The sequence below is a fragment of the Rutidosis leptorrhynchoides genome, chromosome 2, assembly GCF_046630445.1.
Source record: "Rutidosis leptorrhynchoides isolate AG116_Rl617_1_P2 chromosome 2, CSIRO_AGI_Rlap_v1, whole genome shotgun sequence".
Taxonomy (NCBI): domain Eukaryota; kingdom Viridiplantae; phylum Streptophyta; class Magnoliopsida; order Asterales; family Asteraceae; genus Rutidosis; species Rutidosis leptorrhynchoides.
Genome location: NC_092334.1, coordinates 200,573,970 through 200,585,504, shown reverse-complemented (window position 1 = coordinate 200,585,504; position 11,535 = coordinate 200,573,970). Strand labels below are relative to the sequence as shown.

General features: G+C 33.6%; 1 pseudogene; it reads left to right on the top strand.

Moving 5' to 3' along the window:
* Positions 1–4,336: 4,336 nt before the first annotated feature.
* LOC139888514 (probable magnesium transporter NIPA6) lies at positions 4,337–5,564 on the top strand (annotated as a pseudogene).
* Positions 5,565–11,535: the final 5,971 nt, after the last annotated feature.

The following is an 11,535-nucleotide window of genomic DNA, read 5'->3' as shown; positions in this document are numbered from 1 at the left end:
GTTTAGAACGAAAAGCCTCAATCCGATTATCATTAGTTACATCAGATGGTGTAAGCGAGAACTTATGTTATATGGCCATATGGGTTTGACAACCCTCATCTTTGACGGTTCGCTACCGTCTACGGATGAAATATATTTTCGAGAATCAGTGTTTGTTCTAGCACTATGGATGGGGTATACAATGGATGGAATGTTAAGCTTTGATAATTGGGTGCTCGTGAATATTAACTTTTAGAATGTACTACTATTATTCAAATTTGCAAATCTTGTGGTTCGACTTACTTTACTTTTACTCACTTACTTAAACCTATGATTTCACCAACGTTTTTGCGTTGACAGATTCTTCTATGTTTTCTCAGGTTTATACATGGCTACTTGATACATGCTTCCGCACTCTTTGATTACTTGATTGGAGTCTACCATGCATGCATACGCTAGGGATAGCATTTTTGGATTCAAACTTTTGTCTACTTACTTACGCTATTTATAGCAACTGTGGTTTCAAACTAATTATGTCGCAAGTTATTTCATTCATACTTTATAACTTTGTAAACTTAAACTTATTGTCGATCCGTTTGTTAAACTAAACTTTGTACCTTTCAAATGAACGCGACATAATTTTGGTCAAACGAGTCTCATATAGGGACTACGACCACGCAACGGGACCTAAGTTAACGACGCCGTCAATAACGGTTTTGGTCGGGTCGTTACAGATGACAAACTGAACAGAAGCAGAAAAAAAAACACAGCAGCAACGTGGCAATATGAGCGGGTCTGTGGCCTGTTTGGTCACGCAGAGAAACAGCAACATGAGCAGCAACAAAGGCGACTTTGGGGCTGTTTTTGGGGCGGTTTTGGGTGGCTTTTGGGCGGCTGACAGCAACCAGAAAAATGCAGCAGCAGGGTGGTAATTTAGGCGGGTTTAGGTGGCCAGAAACAGTAGAACAGGCTGTGGTTAGTGGCGGTTCACAGCAGCAAAAACATCAGCTGCAGTGGACTGTTTTAGGGGTGCAAGAACAGCAGCATAACAGCTGTAAATGGTGGCGAGTTGGGCTGCTAAAAATAGCAGCTATGTGGCGGTGGTGATGGGCTGCAAAAACATCAAAACTGTAGCAGCTGAAGGGATGTTTTTAACAGCTTTTGGGTGGCGGTTTCGTGTTGGAGAATTGAGAAGAAACGGCAGCAAATTCGAGCTGCAACTGATCAAAAATAGCAGCGGCAACCAGCAGGTTATGATGGTGGTTTGTGGTGGGGTTTTAGGCCAGTAAAAGGAACCGAACAATAGCAGATTACATAGTTGTTTTGGGTTGATTCTCGGTTGCAAATCAGCAGGCAAATAATGGTGATGGTGATCGGCAATATTGCTGATGGTGGGAGGATTATTTTGGTCGTGGGTTTTTGTGGGAACAAGAGAGCAATTTGTGATTTTAGTGAATGAATTTTGATGCTTGATCACGGGTTTATATAAGTTAGTAGTTTGAGTTTAATTAGGACTCTTTAACCCATTAAGATTAACCGAACTTAGAAGAAAATTAGGATTCTTTATTTTGATCTTATCCCTTATTTATTTAATTTATTGCTTTAATATTATCATTTATTTATTTTAATTTGGCTGACTTATATATATATATATATATATATATATATATATATATATATATATATATATATATATATATATATATATATATATATATATATATATATATATATATATATATATATATATATTATAAAATTTGGTTTTATTTATTAATTAATTTCATTTTTTTATATATAAAACGGCATATGTTAATTATATATATATTTGAGTGAATTTATTATATTAAAAGGTAGACTCTAGTCCATGTATATTTTAATCGTGTTTATTTACTAGCTAAACGTTTATGATGATGATGTTGATCCAAGTCTATTTATAAAAGTTTTGATAATTTTAAATTACTCATGTTTTGTTGGTTTCACAATACCTAATGATATTTAGTCAAGGTTGAAATTAATCGTATAGTAATGAACGGATGCTAACTTTTGTTAAAAAAAAATAAATTCTAGCGTATAAAACCATAGAATTTAACTAACGTTCGTTAATTATTTGACGGAAAAAGTTGTGTTGTTATAAAGTTGCTCAAATGGACTAACAGGAGTGCTGGCCCAACGACTGTGTGCTTGGCCCAACAGAATACTTCGGTACTCACACCATTATTTTATTTTTCATTTTCTTTTTTCCACCAATCAAAAACTCACAAGTTTACTCATTCCCCACCTACCATTACTTTAATAGAAAAAAAATACACAATGAATGACATAGCGTGAAGACTGAGGAATAAGCCCATACCTCGGACACCTCCCTGATGTGTCGACCCTCACCTCTTCAACCATGCCTTCTTCTTCAACCTTACCTTTCCATTATTTTCTCCAATACAGAAGATTCACCGCTGCTCCTTTTCTCCAATATGTTAATAAGCCGATGCCGGAGGAAGGTTTTGGCGACGGTGTAGGACAGGCATGGAGAGTGAGGACACCGACGAGGATGGATACAGAAGGATTGATGAAGAAGATAGCGTTAGGGTTTCAGATATTTGAATTTATATTCTGTTTAGTTGCGTTGTTATGGTGACCGATAAGCGTCAAGGATGGGCACTTGATTCGTTTTATCGATATAAAGAGTTCCGTTAAGATTTTGTTGTTTAAATATAATTATAATTAAATTGTGTATTTGTTTAATTAGATTATTATTTGGATAATATATAATTTGTAGGTATTCTATGATAGTGAACATGGTTGGATTTAGTTACTCTGTGTTACACGGATGTGATTTGGGTTATCAGTGAGCTACTGGAAATCATTACAAAAAACGTCATTATCTTCATTATTACTTTGATTTTGTAATGGATCAAATAAGTTTTTTATGCCAATTTAACTACCTGTTTAGTTTAAAATTACATAGTTAAGCATGTGTGTTTTGTAAGTGATAATGTGAAGTTGAATGATGAGAATTAACTGGTTAGTTATAGTAGTTGTATGTTGTATATGATTTTTATATTTTGGTTTATGGTGTTGTAGGGAACTTGCAATTCAGATGTCTGATCAGTTTGAGTTATTGAAGATCAAGAAAGGTAAAAATTTCAATCTTTAGCAAGATTCATTCTTAATTTCTCTTTATATGTATTTATTGTTCATTGTATCTCATGTTTAATACTTTCCAAATTGATTGTGATGTTCCTACTTTCATGTCTTGGTTCTCTGTTTTTTGAAATAAACTGTATTTTGTATGTCGTATATGATTGTTATATTTTGGTGTATGGTGTTGTAGGGAACTTGCAAATTAGATGTCTGATCAGTTTGAGTCATTGAGATCGAGAAATGATGTAAAAAAAGAATGGTGAGCTTTTGTTTACTTGATTACTTGCTATGCGTTATGAAGTGATGTATGATTTAAGAAATATTTTTCGTTATGAAGTGATGTATGATTTAAGAAATATTTTTCGATGTATTCATTGTTTTGTCGGTGTGTGTTTGAAAAAAGAGAATTGCTTTACGGTACGTTTAACCTTTATTTTTGGCATATATGTTAACTATGGTGCATCTGATTTTCTATTTTTTTCATACGTCTTTTAGGGTCTGTATTATTAAGTTTGGCTATGCTTTCTACGAATCCATAGTTCATCACAAGGTAAATTTATATTATAATCCATCAATTAGTCAGGAATTTAATTGAAACGTGCAGATGAACTTTGATGAGCCTGTGAAATGATTTTTGTAGGGATGAAGATATAGTTGAAAGAACCTTTTGGTTGCTATGACAGTATTTTTATCGATTAACTGAAATAGATAAGGTAACAATACTTACTACATAATAAAAATGACATTTTATATAGCAACATCATACAAATGCAGCAACAAATTTTTCAGATAGTTGATGTTCATGATGGTGTTTCAGGTAAGTACTCTGTATTACTCAGTTAGGTGTGGAATTATTTTTATTATTCGGCTTGGAATATTTTGATTCAGATTCTTAGATAAATGACGTTAATGATCATGTTTAAGGTTATTAGTATACATTTAGGTATGAAATTGTTTTATAGTGGGCTACTGGGCTTTCATATCTTCACATGAGATCAGTTCTTTTATTGTTTCAATTTCTCTGATTTTCAGTGTGCTATTCTTAGTTGTGGTTGTTAGAGCCACTATGGTGGATTGGCATGTTTACAAGTAAGTATTGTCATTTCAGTAATTGTTTGAATTGATATTAATTTTATCTTTCATTTACTATTAAGAAAATGCTGTAATTCTTTGTATTGTTTTGTTCATCTGAAATAAATGTATTTTTTTTTGGTAAATGGCAATGGTTATCGGCGAATTTGCGAATTATTTAGCATACATTTACGCTCCAGCGATGCTCGTGACTCCACTTGGCGCATTAAGTATCATTGTAAGGTGAGATTTTATTAAAAAAAATTAGTTGGTGAGTGTATTAAGTGATCTTTTGTCTATTTTAAAAGACTTTAATGTCCTGGCACATTCCTTACTCAATGAGAAACTGAGAAAAATGGGAATACTTGGTTCTGTACTGTGTATAGTTGGTTCACCCATAATTGTGGTTCATGCACCTAGTGAACATAGCGTAATTTCAGTTGAAAAATATGGGATTTAGCAACACAACCAGGTTAGCTTGATTTATCACACTCATTACTCATTTCTTGATTTTAATTTTTATTGTTTATATAGTATAACGTACACTAATTCTGGATTTTACGGGGTTTGTGTCTCAACGTTTCTTTTGTATATAGCTACTGCAATAGCTGTGGTATTAGTATTGATGTTGTACTATGAACCCTTATATGGGTTGACTAATATGATGGTGTATATCGGTGTATGTTCGATAAATGGTTCATTAACAGTTAGTGTTTTTTAGCTGTTTATGTATATGTATCGTTAGTATCAACGTTTACATTGTTTGACTATACGCGCAACTGAATTATTTTTTTTAATATTTTACAGGTTATGAGTGTAAAAGTTGTAGGTATTTCTATAAAACTTACATTAGAGGGTTCTAGCCAGGTGGCACGATACCAAACGTAGATATTTGTAACGGTAGCAGTTACATGTATAATCATCCAATTGAATTACTTAAATAAGGTTGGTACCTATAATATTGCTTCCTTCATTTTCATTTTGAGTATTCGTTTGCCCATCGGGCCCACCACGTGGGCCCTAGTATTGTCTAATGTGTTATGAAATCATGTCATTATGAATTTTGACCAGGCTTTGGACACGTTCAACACCGCAGTTGTTTCACCGATTTATTATGCCATGTTTACATCTTTCACAATTCTCGCTAGTGCAACCATGTTCAAGGTATATATATCTATTGCATCTTGCAAACATGGAAGGTTTATTTTGACTTATCAACTATGTTGGAACTCATTTTTTCCCGTTATGTAGGTTGGTCCGGCCAAAGTGCTAGCACGATTATTTCTATTATTTGCAGGTTCATGATTGTTCTATCGGGTACCATGATTTTGTACAGTACAAGAGATCCCGATCCATCACCTGTTTCATGGTAATGTTTTTATCTACAAATTAGAATATACGACATTCACCTTATTTTGCTAAATATGGAGTGCAACGTTATTTTAGAATCGTGGAAGATAGCTTTAAAAAAGTCAAACATAACAAAGGCGTGATTCGGAAGTAACCAAAAAACCTTTGTACAGTTTTGATAGTAATCTGTCACCTAGGAACTTTGTTACCTTTAAACAATACCGTATAGAGTGTAAATATAAACCTCCATATAAGTTCCTTTTGTAAATGTGTACTAATGCTACTGTTTAACTATCGTAATCGCATAAAATTATCATTCGATGTGTAGTCAATAACCATTGTAGTCGCATACAATTGTCAGTATCGAAGCACGCACCCCTCAATCTTGTTTTGAAACATCAACAAAACTATAGAAAAAAAAATCGAAATGTGAGAGGCTTTCTTTGACTCACAGTTTTGTACAAACAAGATCTTGAGAATATTGGGTTACCAGATCTGCCATAACCACCATCGATTTATCTTTTTCCTGAAACAACATCATCGCTATCATCCTCATATCCACCATAATCCACCACTACACACCCGGCGACGGCGAGCTAGTAGCGATCGTTTAGATCCGACGATTGCAACCACTAATCGGTTAGATCTGACGGCTAGAACAACCGTCTCCACCGTCAAGGTTACATTTGGGTTGTGCCGCCGCCACCACCACTCGCCGCACATCATCGACACACTTCATCCGAACATAAATTCGACGGAAACCACTACTACTCGGGTTTCGAGAGATATCCACACCATATAATTATTGTTTCACGACGAGATCCACTCTGATTTTAAACCCTACCATCAATCGCAAAACAAATATAATTATTTTTTGTGACTTGGGTTTTTAATTGTTTGTTATTATGGTTTACATAGGAGATGACAAAATAAAAAAAGGGATCCGTATTAAATTATGTTTTTTTTTACTGCTAATCATATTAGGTTTGAGATGATTTTGATTAGACTTTTTTCTCCGTTGGTCCTTCATTTATACACGAAATTGCAATCCGAGTCCCTCAAGTTTTTTTTTTGGACTTTCGAGTCCTTAAAATTGCAAAATTTGGCAATCCGAGTCCCTCCGTCTAACTTTCGTCTAAATTGACCGTTAACCCTTGACATGTGCATTGCATGTGAGGGTAAAATCGTCTTTTTACTCTTTTCTTCATTAAAAATAAGGGACCAATGGCGCAAACATATAATCTTTTTCAAAAAAAATTTAACAAATTTAATCTTTTTTCATCTTCATCTTCTTCCCAATTAAATTATGGAGTATAACTTCCTGCAACATATAACAAACGGGTGGTGATATATCCAAAATCAATTTTACTTCATCCACCAAAATCACGCATTAATCTATTGTACTGTACAGTCTGCTAATACATAAATTTTGTTGGATGAAATAAAAATAATTTTGGATATATCATTATAAAATCAAAAAGATTTCCTCATATTTGATTCAAATTAACTACACCCACATACGGGTACAAATCAAATCTATACCATTGAATTATCAATTTCAAGTTTCACTACCAATTCAAATTATGTTTAAAATTGAAAACCTAAATTAATTGCTAAAAGCCATTATTAACCTAAAAACATTCAGCCCACAAATTAAGAGCACATAATTACATCATCGAGTACTTCACTTAATTTTGAAACAACTTCGAGACTGATCATGCATATTTTAACCGTGGGGTTTAATATGTCTGCTCAATACATAAAGAGGGGTTTAAGGATCTTAGAACGTGGCTCTCCGGTCCGGCTACCGTGAATAACCCTGGCCGACATGATGATGTCGGCGGGGTGGCCAAGTGATTAAGTCCACCTCTGATAACGGTCGTCGATCAAGAGGCCCCAAATAAGGTCGTAGGTACTAGCTTACAAAAGACTAACCTGTTAACCTTGAAAAGATGCTGAATGATGTTGTTTTACGTAATGTGTATCGTATGTGATGGTTACGTAATGTGCCGTCTCCGTTGAATGATGATTAGGGTTTGTATTTATAGGCAAACCCTAATTCTAGAACCGTCCCAGATCATGATAATCTCATCCATAACTGACTCCCCCGAATCATGGATATAATTATGGAAAAGATATTTACTTGACAGCTAAGCAACCGCCGTACCGGAAACAAAGGCAATCGCACGCCGCATACCGCATATAAGAACACGCATACGCACAATAATGATTGCCCGCATACATATATGGTGCGCCTGCGGGTTGCGGTATCATTATGTTCCCCCAGTTTGATGTTATATGGCGCGAGGCGTATGATATCAAACTATTAAGCGAAAAAAAAAACAAGACAACGGCTAGCCTTTAATATTCCGCGTGCGTCTCGATGCCATAAATGCCTGTCACAATCGCAGAAGCCTATTCGGCTGACATGACATAAAGTGGCAGTGTGGCAGGCGCGTGCCAACCACGCGCGTATATGTAATCATACCCAACTGGCATCCACGCGCGTAAATAAAATGCTACCCGTCGATTGCGTTACACGTGTACAGCCATGATCACATCACTCCATCCCATGACCCTCAATCTTCCCTATAAATAGCCCATTTTGCAGCTCACTTCCACTTTCTTGCATCAAGCTTCCTCGTTACGCTGCCAATTTGAATTCCGATCAAAAATCAAACATTCCGGCTGTAGTGACCCGAACTTTTCCATGTTTATATATATTAATTGAGATTGATATTTACATGATTAAATGTTTCCAACATGTTAAGCAATCAAACTTGTTAAGACTTGATTAATTGAAATATGTTTCATATAGACAATTGACCACCCAAGTTGACCGGTGATTCACGAACGTTAAAACTTGTAAAAACTATATGATGACATATATATGGATATATATATAGTTAACATGATACTATGATAAGTAAACATATCATTAAGTATATTAACAATGAACTACATATGTAAAAACAAGACTACTAACTTAATGATTTTTAAACGAGACATATATGTAACGATTATCGTTGTAAAGACATTTAATGTATATATATCATATTAAGAGATATTCATACATGATAATATCATGATAATATAATAATTTAAAATCTCATTTGATATTATAAACATTGGGTTAACAACATTTAACAAGATCGTTAACCTAAAGGTTTCAAAACAACACTTACATGTAACAACTAACGATGACTTAACGACTCAGTTAAAATGTATATACATGTAGTGTTTTAATATGTATTTATACACTTTTGAAAGACTTCAATACACATATCAAAATACTTCTACTTAACAAAAATGCTTACAATTACATCCTCGTTCAGTTTCATCAACAATTCTACTCGTATGCACCCGTATTCGTACTCGTACAATACACAGCTTTTAGATGTATGTACTATTGGTATATATACTCCAATGATCAGCTCTTAGCAGCCCATATGAGTCACCTAACACATGTGGGAACCATCATTTGGCAACTAGCATGAAATATCTCATAAAATTACAAAAAATATGAGTAATCATTCATGACTTATTTACATGAAAACAAAATTACATATCCTTTATATCTAATCCATACACCAACGACCAAAAACACCTACAAAAACTTTCATTCTTCAATTTTCTTCATATAATTGATATCTCTCAAGTTCTATCTTCAAGTTCTAAGTGTTCTTCATATATTCTACAAGTTCTAGTTTCATAAAATCAAGAATACTTTCAAGTTTGCTAGCTCACTTCCAATCTTGTAAGGTGATCATTCAATCTCAAGAAATCTTTGTTTCTTACAGTAGGTTATCATTCTAATATAAGGTAATAATCATATTCAAACTTTGGTTCAATTTCTATAACTATAACAATCTTATTTCAAATGATGATCTTACTTGAACTTGTTTTCGTGTCATGATTCTGCTTCAAGAACTTTGAGCCATCCAAGGATCCGTTGAAGCTAGATCCATTTTTCTCTTTTCCAGTAGGTTTATCTAAGGAACTTAAGGTAGTAATGATGTTCATAACATCATTCGATTCATACATATAAAGCTATCTTATTCGAAGGTTTAAACTTGTAATCACTAGAACATAGTTTAGTTAATTCTAAACTTGTTCGCAAACAAAAGTTAATCCTTCTAACTTGACTTTTAAAATCAACTAAACACATGTTCTATATCTATATGATATGCTAACTTAATGATTTAAAATCTGGAAACACGAAAAACACCGTAAAACCGGATTTACGCCGTCGTAGTAACACCGCGGGCTGTTTTGGGTTAGTTAATTAAAAACTATGATAAACTTTGATTTAAAAGTTGTTATTCTGAGAAAATGATTTTTATTATGAACATGAAACTATATCCAAAAATTATGGTTAAACTCAAAGTGGAAGTATGTTTTCTAAAATGGTCATCTAGACGTCGTTCTTTCGACTGAAATGACTACCTTTACAAAAACGACTTGTAACTTATTTTTCTGACTATAAACCTATACTTTTTCTATTTATATTCATAAAATAGAGTTCAATATGAAACCATAGCAATTTGATTCACTCAAAACGGATTTAAAATGAAGAAGTTATGGGTAAAACAAGATTGGATAATTTTTCTCATTTTAGCTACGTGAAAATTGGTAACAAATCTATTCCAACCATAACTTAATCAACTTGTATTGTATATTATGTAATCTTGAGATACCATAGACACGTATACAATGTTTCGACCTATCATGTCGACACATCTATATATATTTCGGAACAACCATAGACACTCTATATGTGAATGTTGGAGTTAGCTATACAGGGTTGAGGTTGATTCCAAAATATATATAGTTTGAGTTATGATCAATACTGAGATACGTATACACTGGGTCGTGGATTGATTCAAGATAATATTTATCGATTTATTTCTGTACATCTAACTGTGGACAACTAGTTGTAGGTTACTAACGAGGACAGCTGACTTAATAAACTTAAAACATCAAAATATATTAAAAGTGTTGTAAATATATTTTGAACATACTTTAATATGCATGTATATATTGTTATAGGTTCGTGAATCAACAGTGGCCAAGTCATACTTCACGAAGAAGTAAAAATCTGTGAAAGTGAGTTATAGTCCCACTTTTAAAATCTAATATTTTTGGGATGAGAATACATGCAGGTTTTATAAATGATTTACAAAATAGACACAAGTAAGTGAAACTACATTCTATGGTTGAATTATCGAAATCGAATATGCCCCTTTTTATTAAGTCTGGTAATCTAAGAATTAGGGAACAGACACCCTAATTGACGCGAATCCTAAAGATAGATCTATTGGGCCTAACAAACCCCATCCAATGTACCGGATGCTTTAGTACTTCGAAATTTATATCATATCCGAAGGGTGTCCCGGAATGATGGGGATATTCTTATATATGCATCTTGTTAATGTCGGTTACCAGGTGTTCACCATATGAATGATTTTTATCTCTATGTATGGGATGTGTATTGAAATATGAAATCTTGTGGTCTATTATTATGATTTGATATATATAGGTTAAACCTATAACTCACCAACATTTTTGTTGACGTTTTAAGCATGTTTATTCTCAGGTGATTATTAAGAGCTTCCGCTGTCGCATACTTAAATAAGGACGAGATTTGGAGTCCATGCTTGTATGATATTGTGTAAAAACTGCATTCAAGAGACTTATTTTGTTGTAACATATTTGTATTGTAAACCATTATGTAATGGTTGTGTGTAAACAGGATATTTTAGATTATCATTATTTGATAATCTACGTAAAGCTTTTTAAACCTTTATTGATGAAATAAAGGTTATGGTTTGTTTTAAAATGAATGCAGTCTTTGAAAAACGTCCCATATAGAGGTCAAAACCTCGCAACGAAATCAATTAATATGGAACGTTTTTAATCAATAAGAACGGGACATTTCAGTTGGTCTTAGAGAACCAGAATTTTACATTAGTGTGTCTTATCGAGTTTGGTAGG